The sequence below is a fragment of the Pelodiscus sinensis genome, chromosome 6, assembly GCF_049634645.1.
Source record: "Pelodiscus sinensis isolate JC-2024 chromosome 6, ASM4963464v1, whole genome shotgun sequence".
Classification (NCBI taxonomy): domain Eukaryota; kingdom Metazoa; phylum Chordata; order Testudines; family Trionychidae; genus Pelodiscus; species Pelodiscus sinensis.
In genome coordinates, this window is record NC_134716.1 from 25,940,744 (window position 1) to 25,957,835 (window position 17,092).

The window sequence follows — 17,092 nt, forward strand, 5'->3', positions numbered from 1 at the left end:
AAAGCAGAAGGCTATAGAGGCAAGGTATTATGTTTACAGTCTCTTGCAAGCCCCCACATTCTGTGCTCAGAGTGCCTGATTGGGGAACAGCCTTGATAGAACTCTATTATAGTCTTGGCTTTCACAACATCCTCTGGCAGGGAGTTCCACAGGTTGACTGAGCATTGTGCAAAGATGTACTTTTGATTGTTTTCAACCTGTTGCTTTTTAATTGTATTTGGTGACGTGTAGTTCGTTTGTCATGGGAAGGAGAAACAGCTCTTTCTTATCGACTTTCTATCATATTCCCCCTTAATCATCTCTTTTCCAAGCTGAAAAGTCCCAGTTTTATTAATCTCTCTTCCTATGGCGGCCATTCCATACCCCTAATCACTTTGGTCATAATTTTCTGAATTTTTACCAATGTCAAGAAATCTTTTTAAAATGAGGTGATTACATCTCCACACAGTATTCAAGGTATAGATTTATACAGAGGCAAGATGATGATTATTTCTTCTTTATTCTCTATCCCTTTCTCAGCGATTCCAAACATTCTAATAACATTTTTTGATTGATGCTGTACATTGAGTGAATGTTTTCAGAGAACTATCCAGAATGACTCCAAGATCTCTTTCCTCAGTTCTAAGAGCTAATAGGCTCTATCAATTTAATTGTATAATATTTTCCAAAATGCACTAGTTTTCATGTTTTAACTGCCATTTTATTGCCTGGTCACCCAATTTTGTGAGATCTTTTGTAGATCTTTGCAATCTGTTTGGTATTTTACTATCTTAGGACTTAACTTAGATAAGCAGCAATGGAGCAGCGATGGATGGTGATAGGTCTGCTGTAGTTACCTGCACGGAGTATGCCATGTTTGTTTTCCTCCCAGAAGAAAGAAGGGATTTTATCTGCACTAAGTGCAAGCTGGTCGCCATTTTAGAAGAAAAAATTAGAGGACTGGAGGCCCAAGTGTTGACCCTACGCTCAGAGAGGATGAAGATGTCCTCAATAGAAGGCAGCATTTAATCCTTCAAGCATGGCAGGCGGAAGAGCCAGAGAGGGCAGTTCATGACCAGGAAGAGAACTGGCAGCATGTAACTTCTAGAAGGGGGAAAAGGGCAGCATGGGAATCCCCCAATGCTATAGAGGAATCGCTTTCAGGCTCTCTCCACAGGCTCTGCAGTGCTGAATGCTTTGGAAGGGACCTCACAAGGAAGAAACCGGAAGGGAATATCATCTACTGGAAGGCATGGGATGCGTAGTCCTAGGGATGGGGGTTCCACGGCCACCACCCCCAAAAGAAAACGACGGGTGGTGGTGGTCGGGGACTCCCTCCTAAGAGGGACTGAACCATCCCTCTGCCATCTGGACCTGGAATCTCAAGAGGTGTGCTGCTTACCGGTAGCTCGCATTCAGGATGTCACTGAGAGGTCAAACCTTCAGATAGCTACCCCTTCCTGCTTCTCCACGTGGGAACTAACGATATGGCCAAGAATGACCTTGAGCAGGTTACTGCGGATTATGTAGCGCTGGGAAGAAGGATCCAAGAATTCGGAGCGCAAGTGGTTTTCTTGTCCATCCTCCCTGCTGAAGGGAAAGAATTGGGCAGGGATCGTTGAATTGAGGACATAAATGCGTGGTTGCGCAGGAGGTGTCGCAGAGAGGGCTTTGGTTTCTCTGACCATGATATTCTGTTCCGGGCACAAGGATTGTTAGGAAGAGATGGGATCCACCTAACAAAGAGAGGAAGGAGCATCTTCGCAGGCAGGTTTGCAAACCTAGTGAGGAGGGGTTTAAATTAGGTTTGTTGGGGGATGGTGACCAAAACCCTGAGGAGAGTGGGAAAGTCAGATACTGGGAAGAAATGCAGAGAGGAACGAGCAAGAAAGGAGGACCCTTGTTTTGAATGGAGAAGATAGGGCAATCAACTGGTTACCTGAGGTGTTTATACACTAATGCGAGAAGCCTGGGAAGAACTGGAGGCCCTGTCCCAGTCCAAGAAATATGATATAATTGGGATAACAGAGACTTGGTGGGATGACTCGCATGACTGGAGCGCTGTCATGAAAGGGTATAGACTGTTCAGGAACAACAGGCAGGGGAGAAAAGGAGGAGAAGTTGCACTATATGTAAGAGAGCACTACGATTGCTCTGAACTCCAGTATAAAGAGGGAGAAAAACCTGTTGAGAGTCTATGGGTTAAGTTTAAAGGAGCAAACAACAGCAGTGATGTTGTAGTTGGTGTCTGCTACAGGCCACCGAATCAGGTGGATGAGGTAGATGAGGCTTTCTTCGGACAACTGAGCAAAGCTTCCAGATCGCAGGCCCTGGTTCTCGTGGGGGACTTTAATCACCCTGACATCTGTTGGGAAACCAATACACAGGCAATCCAGGAAGTTTTTGGAGAATGTTGGGGATAACTTCTTGACACAAGTGCTGAAGGATCCGAACAGGGGCCATGCGCAGCTTGACCTTCTGCTCACAAACAAGGAGGAACTAATAGGGGAAGTGGAGGTGGGTGACAACCTGGGAAGCAGTGATCATGAGATGGTAGATTTCAGGATCCTGACCAAAGGAAGAAAAGAGAGTAGTAAAATACACACCTTGGACTTCAAAAAAACAGATCTCTCTCCCTCCGATATCTGATGGGCAGAATCCCCTGGGATGCTAACATGAAGGGGAAAGGAGTCCAGGACAGCTGGCAGTATTTTAAAGAAGCCTTATTGAAGGCACAGAAATAAACCATCCCGATGTGTAGAAAGAGAGGCAAACATGGTAGGAAACCAGATTGGCTTTCAGGGGAAATCCTTGGTGAACTTAAGCACAAAAAGGAAGCTTACAAAAAGTGGAAACTTGGACAAATGACCAGGGAGGGGTTTAAATATATTGCTAGAGGATGCCAGGCAGTTATCAGGAAGGCGAAAGCACGAATGGAATTGCAACTGGTTAGGGATGTGAAGGATACAAGAAAGGTTTCTACAGGCATGTTAACAAGAAGAAGGTGATCAGAGAGGGTGTGCGGCCCCTACTGAATGAAGGAGGTAACCTAGTGACAGATGATGTGGGGAAAGCTGAAGTACTCAATGCTTTCTTTGCCTCTGTATTCACGGACAAGGTAGGCTCCTGGACTTCTGCGCTAAGTGACGCAAGATGGGATGAAGATGGACAGCCCGTGGTGGGTAAAGAACAGGTTAGGAACTATTTAGAAAAGCGAAACGTACACAAATCCATGGGTCCGGACTTAATGCATCCGAGGGTACTGAGGGAGTTGGCAAATGTCATTGAGGAGCCTTTGGCCATTAACTTTGAAAAGTCATGGAGGTCAGGAGAAATCCCGGATGACTGGAAAAAGGCAAATGTAGTGCCCATCTTCAAAAAAGGGAAGAAGGACGATCCAGGGAACTATAGGCCGGTCAGTCTTACCTCGGTTCCTGGAAAAATCATGGAAGGGATCCTTAAGGAATCCATTTTGAGGCACTTGGAAGAGAGGAAAGTGATTCACAAAGGGAAAGTTATGCCTGACCAATCTGATTAACTTTTATGATGATGTAACTGGCTCTGTGGATGTGGGAAAGTCAGTGGATGTAATATACTTTGACTTTAGCAAGGCTTTTGATACCATCTCCCACAATATTCTTGCCAGCGAGTTAAGGGAATGTGGATTGAATAAATGGACGGTAAGATGGATAGAAAGATGGCTAGAAGGCCGGGCCCAGTGGGTAGTGATCAACGGCTCGATGACAGGATGGCGGTTGGTTTCTAGTGGAGTGCCCCAAGGTTCGGTTCTAGGATCGGTTTTGTTCAATATCTTTATTAATGATCTGGATGAGGGGATGGATTGCATCCTCAGCAAGTTTGTGGATGACACTAAGCTAGGGAGAGAGGTAGATATGCTTTAGGGCAGAGATAGGGTCCAGGGTGACTTAGACAATTGGAGGATTGGGCCACAAGAAATCTGATGAGGTTCAACAAGGACAAGTGCAGAGTCCTGCACTTGGGACGGAAGAATCCCAAGCATAGTTACAAGCTGGGGACCAACCAGTTAAGTAGTAGTTCTGCAGAAAAGGACCTGGGGGTTACAGTGGATGAGAAGCTGGATATGAGTCAACAGTGTGCCCTTGTAGCCAAGAAGGCTAATGACATATTAGGTTGCATTAAGAGGAGCATTGCCAGCAGATCCAGAAATGTCATTATTCCCCTTTATTCGGCTTTGGTGAGGCCACATCTGGAGTATTGTGTCCAGTTCTGGGCCCTCTACAAAAAGGATGTGGACACATTGGAGAGGGTCCAGTGGAGGGCAACCAAAATGATTAGGGGGCTGGAGCATATGACTTATGAGGAGAGGCTGAGGGAGTTGGGTCTGTTTAGTCTGCAGAAGCGAAGAGTGAGGGGGGATTTGATAGCAGCATTCAACTTCCTGAAGGGAGGTTCCAGAGAGGATGGAGAGAGGCTGTTCTCAGTAGTGACAGATGGCAGAACAAGGAGCAATGGTCTCAAATTGTGGTGGGAGAGGTCCAGGTTGGATATTAGGAAAAACTATTTCACTAGGAGGGTAGTGAAGTACTGGAATGGGTTACCTAGGGAAGTAGTGGAGTCTCCATCCCTAGAGGTGTTTAAGTCTCGGCTTGACAAAGCCCTGGCCGGGTTGATTTAGTTGGGATTGGTCCTGCCTAGAGCAGGGGGCTGGACTTAAATTGTTAGGATCTTAAACTGGAAGTAAATATTACCTGGGAAAAGTGCTTCTGATACTTACTTTGTCAAACAGGATCTCTTTCCTTAGCCAATTTGTTACTGAAATTTTAAAATCTATGTTCTGTAAAAATTTTGAAAATTAACAATTTTATTCTTTGCTGTTTCTTGAATAAATAAGAGTAATGCACTTGGAGGATCCAAATCTTATTCATGACACAAGAATTGTAATTACTTTTTTATCCTGTTATCCTTTCATTAAAGGCTATGTTAAAATGAGCTTTAAAATGCTAGTGTGATATTGTGTCCACATATTTGTTATGGAATTTGTTTTTAATATGAATATGCCTAACTCGAATATGCTTTATGTAAATTGGGGCATGTTAACCTGTCCTTGGAGAGCTGGTACTCAAGACAATTATCTATGAATAGTCTTGTTTTTCCTGTAAGCCTAGACTATCATTAGTCCTACAAACACATGAGGGTGGGTCACCTGATGCTGGAACCCATTTTGAATGTGACACTTCTCCATGGGGTATGAAAGGGTTGAAACTGAACACAAAGGATTCCTGCCCTGGGCAAAATATATTGATAGGGAGGAAACCAGACAATTGGGGAGTTGGCTGCTGGGGGAAACCAAGACACCACCTGCCTGGTGGGTGTCTTCACTCATCAGTTGTAACCACTTAAATCCTACTTTTTATACTTAATAAAATCACTTGTTTATTATTAAACCCAGTGTAAAGGACTGTTTCTTGGGAGGGAGAGGCAACAGCTGTGCACATCACTCTTATTAGGAAAGAGGGTGAACAAGTTATAAGCTCTGTGTAAAACTTTTATGCAGGTTAAGACGGATTTATCTGGGGGTTTGACCCAGTGGAGCTGTACATCTTGATGTGGTGTCAAGTCCCTGTGACTGAGGCTTCCCAGAGTTTCTCAGTGTCTGTGTTGCTTTACTGTGGGCTGTGACCCCAACTTTGTGCCTTTCCTGGGGGAGACCAGAGCTTCTGAATCAGGGAGACAGGGTGGTGGGCAGTGTTCCTTCAAAACTGCCCTGCCTAGTTAGAGGCTCAGGGCTCTGTGCCCCAAAGAGCACGTAGGCAGGCTCAGTGGTATGATGAGCCCATCAGGTGCTAGTCTCAAGGGGATCTCTGTGTCCCAACCCATCACAGAAATAATCTAATTAGTGAACACTCATTTTTATTGGTGATTTTTAATTGAAAGAATTTCTGTAGACTAGAACATGAACAAAAGATAAGTCTCCTGCTTGTTTTCTAAATTTCTAATGTTTAAGCTGTAAAGGGATCTTGATGTTAATGAAGTGCAGAAAAAAAATCCTAAAAGCAATGGCAATTGCTAGGAGGATTGTATGGCAAAAAATGAAATTTCCTAGAGGTGTAAATGTTGCTGAATAGTGTGCTAACCTGCATTAGTTGACAAACTTGGAAAATAAATCACTTTTTGCTTAAATGGAAACAAGATGACTTTAGGTAAATTAATCATACTCTTGAAAGAACAAGAATCATATTTTCTTCAAGACAATATAATGTACTGTTGTATAGATATTTTATTTTTCTATATGTATGAATGATAACTCTCGGTACTTCAATACCTCCTTTTTTCTCAGGCTCACAAAGCACATTAGAAACACAAAGAGAATCTGACAATGACCCTAATATATACAAAATAATTATTAATCCCATTTTACAGAATAAGAAACTGGGTGGACTGAAAGAGTTAGTGGCTTTTATAGAGCAACAATAATTAAGTTTCAAAGCTAGTCTAAACTCTGTGTAATATAAGCACATCTTAGTCTCCCTGGTCTCTCCCCCATCTTTACAAAATATTGTGAATGGAGTGATAATGAGACACACAGCTTTTCACATCTAAATCAAATCGTACCCCGTACAGGAGTGACTAAAATTCTGCTGATCACCATATTGTGGAACTGATGGTTTCAGCCCAGTTCATAGTACACAACTGTTCATGAGGTAGTACTATTTGGCTATCATCTCCTTGTTCAGGAAGAGAAGATAAGGATTGAATAGACATAAAGTTGGGATCAAGCTATTAAGTTTGAAGAGAGATTTGAACTTTCTCAAAGTGTGACATGTTTAAAGCAGGGGAGCTGATTTGGGTTGGGGTGGACAATAAGATGAAGGCCGTTGACCAGGGTTAGCCCCGGTAGGCCGCCGCCGCTTTATTTATTTCTGCCTCCATTGGTATGAGCACTTGCAGCTCCCATTGGCCACGTATCTCCATTCCCAGAGGTGCAGGTAAATATAGCAGTGGTGGCCAGCCAGGGGCTAACCTGCCCATGGGCTGGTTACTGCTCACCATTGGTTTGGGTTCATCTTTAATGGAAACTGAATTACTCTTTCATTGTAACTATGATATGTCAAGGATATTGCTGGAACCACATGGATAAGTTTGTAATGCCACTGCCCATGCTGCTCTTGTCTTTAGAGAAAGGATTTCAAACTTCAGATCCATCCATTTCTTATATAAAGTTCATATTCCCCTTTAAACTAAATATATATTCTGAAATAACATTAAATAGTTCTGAGCTTAGAGCTTTATCAGAAAATAGCTTCCACTCTATGAGCTCTATTAATAATAATAATAATAATAATTAATAATAGTGCTTGCTGATGGGATCTACCATAGCATCTCTGTTTCACAACTTCAGTGACTGCTTATAATTGTTTACAGAAAGGCGTTATTCTGTATCTCTGGTATCTGAAGTGCTTAACTTAGGCATTCTATGCTATCCTTTCCAGAACAGGATCTGGCCCTTCAGGACTCATTGCATTTATATGACAGTGGTTGTTTTCTTCAGCAACACAGCATGTTTTATTTTACGTACTCTGGGGATTGTCCAGAAACCCTAAATGAATTATGTTTTAAGGGGTATGTTTTCATGGTCTAACTAGAAATCAGGAATGTTAAAATTGACCAAGTCACCGTTTTGCTGTTCTGTTTTTCTGTAACTGGAAAAGAACCAAATCTCTTGATTAAAGGGGACCCATTTGAGCTCACTCACTGGAAAAGTTGGATAGGACCACCAACTATAAGTCCACAAGGATGTTTTGAAAGCATCATGTTATATTTGTACACACATGTGTACATATGTATTGCCTTTTTTAATAGAACAGCCACATGAAAAGTAAGTGCTTGGTAACTCACGTACATTTTGTGTATGCAAAGCTGCAATATCCTCATAGTAAACTTTCAATATTGTGAAGCCATTTATTCTTTTGCCATGGGTGAAAATACAAAAAAAAAATCCATCAAATCAAAATTTTGATGAAAAGATAAACATTCATGTGATATGATTTCTGTGTGAAACAATTTGAAAAGCTGTCATTTAGAGTTGTAGTTACAATTACAATCTATTAGTTACTCAACTCTTGTCATAAAATATGCCTTAAAAATACCTAGACTATGTCTTCAAGCATTTGTTGTGCTTAAAGAACTAGGACCAATTAGAGACAAAATATATACACATAGAAATTGCAGACACAGAATAGACCAGAGGTTTATCTAGTCCATTATTTGTCTTTCTAACAGTGAAACATATCTCATGCTTTAAAGGATGCAAAATCAGCACTTTTAACTTATCCACGTAGCTGTATTTTTATGGTGTGAATTAATATAAACAAGACATACAATTATACCACGTAAAAAAAAGACACCACTAATGCACACCATGCCTCCTTACTCTTAGCAGTTGAATATTTCGTGCAACATGGTACACAGTACTACTGTTCAATAGTTGAGCTTGTATGCTTCTGTTAATTATCAGCTGTACAGTTATCGCCTGCACTCACACAGCACCCATGTTTAGATGCATTAGTTAAGAATTTTATTCTGTACTTCTTTGCTACTAGAATTTAATTTGGATGAGTTTCATTCAGACTTAGTGACCGAGGAGTCCTGTGGCACCTTATAGACTATTCAGTGTATTGGAGCATAAGCTTTCGTGAGCAAAGACCCACTTTGTCACATGCATCTGATGAAAGTGAGTCTCTACCCACGAAAGCTTATGTTCCAATAAATTGGATACTTTATAAGGAGCCACAGAATTCCTCATCACTTTTGCAGATTCAGACTAACATGGTTACTCCTCTGATATTCAGACTTAATGTTTGTCTATAAGGTAGTTGGAATGGAAATAAAATCTGCTGTAATTCACATCTTGGCTTATTTTGGTGCAAGTCTAGATGGAGACACTCTTATTTCAAAATAAGTGACCTATTTGAATGCAACATAAGTGGATTTATAATTCACTTAATTTCTGAACATTTTGATACAATTTCATACCCAGCAGACTTTCATTAACATAGCTAGAGATGAAAATTAGAACTTATTTTAGTTGATTCCATTGTAGACAAGACCATTGTAAAGTGTATGTGCTGCTCAAGGGACTACTTATAGTAAGCACTGTGCCTGGTACTGCTTGCAATGTTGGGTGCAAAGACTGAAGTTTTCAGGAATGACCGTCAGCTGTGATAAAATATACTATTTTTATATTACATGAGTATGTGACCTTTTCATTTCAACAGCATTTCAATTGTTGTTTGGATTGTTCTTTTTTTAAAGATGAGGGAAATTTAGTTGTTTTTATACATTCATAAGATGTCAACAACAGGAAGGAACTCTGTTCTAACTTGTTCCACTCTCCCAATACAAAAAACAAGACAAAAACAAAAAAGCCTTTTCAACACACTCTCTCTCTCTATCTCTCTCTCTTCCCCTGCCCTATTTTCATTGAGAATCAGCCCAAAAGTGAATGTTTTTTAAAAAAGTCTTCTGATCAGAGGAATATAGAATGAAAACTATTTTGCAACCTTAGCTACCTAACAGTTGTCAGCAGCATGACTGATGTAGCCTTTCCTTGAACACTATATATATAAAGCCCTTTTAATTTTTTATAAACATGCACACTTAAAAATACAAAAAAAGGCATGTTGTTAAGCATGTTGTTAGGGTGCAAAATCAAACACTCAAAAGTTAGGAAATGCTAGATTTAAAGTCACCTGTGCATCCTTAATTAAGCCCCTTTTGCTAATCTGTTATAATAGTCTTATAATAACACAATCACATACCATTTTATCTCCAGGGCCTCTGCCTTGTTAAGTGCATAGAACAGATGATGCTCATTTCAAGAGGGTCTGTTAAATATTTTTTCTCATTTTCAATGTGAGGCCTCTCATGCCTTATTGAATTCAAATCCTCTCTGAGGATAGAATTATAAATTTCCTCTTAGGTTTTAATATGGCAAGCAACTCTATAGTTTCACAAACATTTATTTCTTTTCACATCTTTGACGGGGCCCGGTGATAGAATCCCAATTTTATAGAAGGATAATTGAGGCACAAACACTGAGATAAAAAATATTCTCTAATTTTGGGTGGCCAATTTGAGATGCCTTGTACATAATTTTCAAGGTACTTTGTATTATGCAAGGCTCGTTATGTTAAAAGCACCTATTCTCTGTAGCTACAGCTGTTATTGCTCAGCCTTTCTGTGAATCAGATCTCCAGGATCCCAAACTTGGCACATACAAAATGAGGAACATACAATGAGTGACCCCTCTGTGAAATATTTTGTTTAAACCACTTGGCCAGTGTCACATAGGAACTTTGTTGCAGAGGCAGAGTTAGAATCCAGTTGTTCAGGAAGGCATTACACTGCCTTATTCACCAAACTGTACTTTATTCCGTCAAATTCTCTCCCTTATTCAATACATACCTTCCAACTTCAGATACCAATGAATTGGGGATCCTACAAAGATCAGATGCAAGACCAAGTGGTGCCACAGGCAAGGAGCATCTTTAATTTCTCCCCAATTTTTATTGTTGCATAGATGGTTTTCTATAGATATCTCTGGCATCTCATTACATATTTCCTTTATTAATCACTACTTACGTGCTTCCAGTCTTAAAACATAAATATACTTTCGCAATCTACTACATATTTGAGAGAGTTTGTGCATCTGTGTGTCTGAGAGTCTGTTTGTTCAAGAATTCCTCCTAAACAGTAAGAACTAGGACCACCAAATTTGGTATGCAACTTCCTCTTACTATCATTTGAAGCAGTCAGGATTTGGTCGCTACAGGACAATGGAATGTACATTGAATGTGATTGTTTCTCATTAAACAGAAAGGGGTAGGTATGATAGCAGAGACAGTTATACCCCAGAATGACCACAGGGAGACAGCAAGTACCCCACTCCTGGGGAGCAGCTGCTTCCCTGGCCTCTCTTGCCCCCGCTACCCTGACAGCCATCTCTGGGGAGCAGCTGCCAGCCAGGCTGTGTGGCCCTGCAGATCCAGCTCAGGGTTGGCACTGGGGAGCGACTGGCAGGCTGACCATTCAAGCTCTCTGCCCTCCTGCCATGACTCCTGAAACCTCCCTACAACCTTAGCTTCCTGCTCTGAGCCCTACTCATTTCTTACCCCTGATTCTATACCTCTCCTTAGCCCCCCTTCCACAACTCCTACACTCTCCGCATCCCAAATCTCCTGTTCTGACTCCTGCCTGCCCCAGCCAGCTGCTCTGAAGGACCCGGAGTCCCATTGGGTAAGTCTTTTAGTTACACAATAAAACACCATTTATACTGTTGCAGCTAGGTTATCACTTCATTTAATCTTTGTGTCTCATAGGGTTGTTTTGGTTGGATGTATTCCTGGAGATTTCATCATGTATTATCTTTAATTAAAGATAAGTCTTTAGTCAGAACCTTGTATTTCACTGACTGGCAACATTTCAGGAGGCTTGAGGAAAACATAGTTTTCAAAAGTCCTGGAAGGTTCCACTAGATTCAACAAAGGTCCAGAACATACTCAGTAGTTTATGGGAACATGAATCAACATACGACGTACCTGAAATATTTTACTTAAAACTTTCAATTTTCCCTTTTGTCACTGAGGCTGTGTCTAGACTGCAGGGTTTTTTCAAAAAAAGTAGCCTTTTTTCGAAAAAAAATTTCACCTGCGTCTAGACTACAGCCACGTTCTTTCTAAATTAAATTGAAAGAACGTGGCTTTTTTTACGACAGCAGTACTCCCCATTTCACGAGGAAGAACGCCTTTTTTCGAAAGTGCTCTTTTGAAAAAAGGTGTTCTTGAATGCAAACAGGACTTTTTCGAAAGAGAGCATCCAGACTGCCTGGGTTCTCTCTTTCGAAAAAGCAGCTCTCTTTTTCGAAAGAAGAGATTGCAGTCTAGATGCTCTTTTTCGAAACAAGCTTTTTTGAAAGTATCTTTTGAAAAAGCCTCATTTGAAAGAGGCTTGCAGTCTAGTCGTAGCCTAAGGGCACGTCTACACAGCAGGGCAAAAGTCAAATTAAGCTACAAAACTTGAGCTACGTCAATTGCATAGCTTACTTTGAAATAGCTTAATTTGGCTTTTGGTGCTGTCTACATAGCTGGAAATCAAAGACGGAACACTCTTCCTTCAACTTCCCTTACTCCTTGTAAAATGAGGGTTACTGGAGTTGGAGTAAGAAGTCCTCTAGCTCACTATTATTTCAAAATAATGGCTTGCTGTGTAGACATGCTCTTTGTTATTTTGGAATAATGTTAGTTATTCTGAAATAATGCTGCTGTGTAGACATAGCCTAACAAAACAAAAACAGAATCCTGAGCCTAGTGCCCCTCAAGCTTGGCAGACAAGGTATTCACCTGGGTTGTCTAGCCTTAAATCATGCCCTGATCCTACAGACCAAGTGTCCTTGACTTCATATCTTTTACTCACTTCCTCCAGGGCAGATCTATACTGTGCAATGAATGAAGCATGGCTCCTGGGGAAAAAGTATGGCATCATGTAGTTAATGACTATCATAATGCATAGGCACTAGGGAGCTCAATTAAGGTTGCACAGGCAATTTTAATTATGGTATTTTCTAGCTTTGCAGCCTTAAGAGTGCTTTAATGTAACTTCTCTGTGTATAACTTCTTAGGTATTAAAAAAAAGAAAATGAACAAAGAAAATTGTGCTACAATATGGCATCATATTGAATGATACATACATCATTCCTCATCAGGGTTTGAATGCTAAGATCCACTGCACAGACTCTCTGTCTCTTGAGCTAATTGAGTTATTGATATCAGTGATAGGTTACCATCCTCTGTGTGGCTCAGCACTTAAAGGTAGATAAGATCCACTCTGCCAGTAGGATTCATGGATATTTGCTGACAGCAGAGGAATGGAGAGACTTTGGATTCTTTGGTTCCAATCTGGAAGGAAATATGCTGTAGTCGTGCAGACCCTTGTGCATCTTCCTCCAGGGCACTATTTGTGGGTATGTGGGTTTATGAGGCACTTTGCTGCCACTTGCCCTTAGTGTGAGGAAGCCTTGTTTGTGTCCTCTGTGGATCAGTTCCCTGACTCCATTAGCCTCTGGCAACAAAAACTTGCCTTCTAGGCCTTCACAGGCCCTTCTCTTTCTTTACAGGTTAATAATCCACTAGACTCTCACAGAGTTCCTAGCTCTCCTATTACCAAAGGAATAGTACAGACCACCTTACCATTTTCACCTCAGGATCTCTGTTCCACTCAACACATGGCATTTAGATGTGTCTATAGTAAAACAGTAAGTTTATTTAAGAAATAACAGAGATCCAAGTAGTTGAAAATGTTGGAAGCTCAGGGTTGCATATAAAATAAATTACATTGTATAACCTAGTATTGCTCTCCAGTGTTTTTCAGCCAAGTAAGCCCTTTTTCTCAAAAAAGCTTGCTCTAGCTTATTCTGTCAGTAAAGGAAGCAGAGTGTAGCTCTGAACATACAGTTATAGTCCAAAATCCATTATGTTTACTTGAAAACAGGACTCTTTCCTGCCTGTTTCTCTCTGTAAAATTCACCCCCTGAAAGATTTCCCAATTCCCTCATTCTCATTTAGCTCAAATTGTAAATGGGCATCTATTGTGGACCCTGCAATAGTCTATTTACATGTAGCTGGACAAACATCCTAAAGGAAACTTGTCTCTCACCTTTTGGTGACCAGAGGCAGGTGCTTGGAAATATATATACTGAAAATTAATTTCTTAACTTCTTATTTTCTGTACTTACATTCCATGATTATAATGACCAACAAGATACAGGCTTTGAGCAGAGACCTTACACTCTTTGGCAAACTAGCATGTAGAGACTAGAGACAGTCCATATATAAACCTTAGGCACCAAAAGTTCATTGGTCACAACAATCTTGACCTCTGGAGTCCTTTTTCCTGCTACCTGTACGAATCCTCTATCTTCCCTTTGTCACTATGGGTCATCATCCTACTCCCATTTTCCTCACCTATCCAGCTCCAGATGTGTACTCCATGTCCATCTTCTCTTAGGCTCCTCATATAGTCTGTCTTTCCCCTGCCAATTGTTTCTCTCCTTGGTTCCTTGTCCAGTCTCCCTTGCCCAGCTTGTCCCAGTCTTCTTTCACCCCAACTCCCAGTCAGTTTTCTTTTCCTGATCTTACCGGCCTCTGGTCCCAGTCACCTCCTCTTTTCCTCCAGGCTCCTTGTGCCAATCTACTCCCCCCAATCCTCTCAGGTCTGACTTTTGTCCCATTTGCACTTAAATCAGATGGCTACCACCTTCTTTCTGCATGAGCTTCAGGAGTAGGAACAATGAGGAAACAGAAGGACATAGGCTCCCTCTTCTCAATTTCAGTGCCTGGATCTAGGTCCAGACTCAGCACAGAGCTGCAGTTGTAGGAGGGAAAGCCCTGTTCAGCCCTTGACTAGAACATGTTTGTTGCAAGAGGAAACTTTAAGGAATTTAGCTGCAAAACTCTAGCATGTTTCTGCTGAACATGTGAAAACTTCAGTATTCCAAGGTATATAAATGGGCCAAATTTGAACAGACTTTCTCAAAAAATGGCTAACTCAAAGGCCATCAATTTTCATGTCCCTGCTCTGATCATGGGGCACTACTGTTTTTTTTCAAGAAAGGCAGTCATTTTTTTTAACGTGGGTAAAACAATTAATTTTTATCAAACATTGTTTTCAGGAATGGCTGTAAGTGTTTTGGCTGAAATTTCCCTCCTCTTACCCACACCCAATCAGGTTGAGGCAAACACCTGACTTGGAACATGTCAGACTAAATGATTGCTGTTTTGTAAAGGTATAAGTAACTGAAAATGGGCAATATCAGGCAATATTAATAGTATGGAGTGCTACAACCATGCCTGTACATTTGGAACACAACATTAACTATAGAAGCACAAGTGGCACTTCCAAAATGTTTGTGTTTTCACTCTTAGCCCTGGTCTACACTAGGGAGTTATTTCGGAATAGCCCCCTTTTTTCAAAATAAAAAGTGGAATATCCAAACAACCCAGCCTGTTATTTCAAAATAACGGGCTAGTTATTTTGAAATCTGGACTCTTGCTTTCCTTGGGGAAAAATGCTTATTTTGAAGTCACATTAGTGTGGACTGGGGTGGGGAAACATTTTTGGATCAGAAGTCACTAACCCACAGAAAAATCAGTTGGGAGCCGTACACAGGTGAGGAAAAAAAATCCCTCATTGACGTGGCCTTTTTTTCTGAGAAGAAGACACTCCCTACATTTCTTCCCACACTAGAGCCTACGGGGGCCCAGCCAGTGTGGGCTCCCCAATGCTGGGGAGGGGGGAATGAGCCCCCAGGCCTGAGGTTTCCCGCCCCTGATGTGAACAATGTGCTGCTGCTAATTCAAAATAATTGGCCTCCAGAGGCATCTCACAGCTGCACTTCTGACTGCTCTGGCCACTCCTGCCAGCTCCACTGCTTCCCTTCTTCTACGGAACTTAAAGCAGCAGCCACATGGAGATCTTTGCCACCCCTCTGCCATACAGCTTCAGCAGACGGAGCCATGGCAAACCCCAGTGAGCCCCCAATGGCTGCCAGCACGCCCACAGCAACCTCGGCTGCCATTGGCCAAGGACTCAGGGCCAGACTGGCCTGGACTTGTGAGGAGAATCCTGTACCTCATCAAGGTCTGCAACGAGGAGATTAGGCTCCTAGATCTCCACACCAGAAAGTGCAAGGCTAATGTCTATGGCCAAATGGCCTCCAGCTTGGCCAACAAAGGACACACCCAGATCCTTGACCAGGCCCGGATGAAATTCAAGGAGCTTTCTTAGGCCTACAACAAAGCCAGGGAGCAGAGCGGATGATCTAGGGTGGCACCTCATGCGTGCCGCTACTATAAGCAGTTCAATGCCTTCCCCCATTGTCCCCATTGAAATCTAAGTTTTAATATGTAATAGTATGTTTAGACTTTGTACATTTTCTAATATTTCTCTGCCAGATTATAAATTTTTAGAATTAATCTTTATTAATGTTGTAGTGAAAAAATATGCTAGGAGACAAAGTTAGAAAATCATTTTATTGCAGAAAAATCATGCTTTGATTGTTGTTATTAAATTAATGAGTAACTTCAAGCCTCAGTAATGGGATAACCATTGTTATATTACTGGCAACTTTAACAAATCTTGCCATTTTTAGAGAAATACATGCAGTTTGGTTAAACAAATGTTAATTCAGTTGTGAATCATTTATATTTGTTCATAGAAAAAAATGTATACACTAAACTGATTTTTCTTCCTAGTCTTTATACAACACATTTTATTTGAATCTCCCCAGGTTTGCAAACATCCCCTTCTAGTTATTTATCTTTAGCTCATACCCCTACTGCTCCTTTGTCAGCTATAGCAGGGCATTCTGATTCCCTCCAACCACAAATGTGTATCATCTATAATTAGCTCAGTTTCCTCTAGCCTTCAAATCAAAGCCTTGGAGCGTGGCCTGAACTTGTGTTGCCTGTTCTTTATACCTCACAGAGAATAATTAATTTGCTTACCCCCTGCAAAAAAGCCATTGGTTTCCAGATAAACCTAGCCAAGATTATTGTTTGAACTGCAGCAATGTATAACTTGAACACTTTTCTATCCAGCTACCTTGGGAATTTGGTGTTTACTGTGGAAATGCATAAACTCAATTGTAAGGAAGTTTGGAATTAAATTTGCCTTAGAACGTCGAAAAAAGAATGATTACATTTACATTTTAAAGGTTTTATTGAACTTCTTTTCTAATAAATAATGTTCTATTCAGAGTATGCTAGTGAAGGATTTAAGTCAATTGATTTTTCCATAATGTATGTGTGTATTAATTACCCATAGCATTGAACTGTCATTTACTTGGTTTACAATATTTCCAGTTATTGTCAGTGGTGACAGAGGGATTTTCTTTCTTGTATTTTCCCAGGTCTCAGGGTGGAGAATTTTTGATTGAATTCAGAACCATCAATCTCAGGGTAAGACACATCTTTTGTTATTTCTTTAGCATCAATTTGGACATTAATGGTAAAATTCATATTCCATGGTAGGAGAATGAGAAGAAAGAAGTCTGTGCTAAATGTATTGTTAACATCAC

General features: G+C 41.0%; 1 protein-coding gene across 4 annotated transcripts in view; it reads left to right on the forward strand.

The window, feature by feature from the left end:
* PTPRD (protein tyrosine phosphatase receptor type D) overlaps positions 1 to 17,092 on the forward strand; it is a 1,779,541-nt gene that overhangs the window by 735,530 nt on the left and 1,026,919 nt on the right. For all 4 annotated transcript variants that reach the window (XM_075931585.1, XM_075931599.1, XM_075931586.1 and 1 more), the window contains exon 6: positions 16,925 to 16,973. The gene's annotated coding sequence lies outside the window, so the exon portion shown is untranslated. The remainder of the gene's footprint in view (positions 1 to 16,924; positions 16,974 to 17,092) is intronic.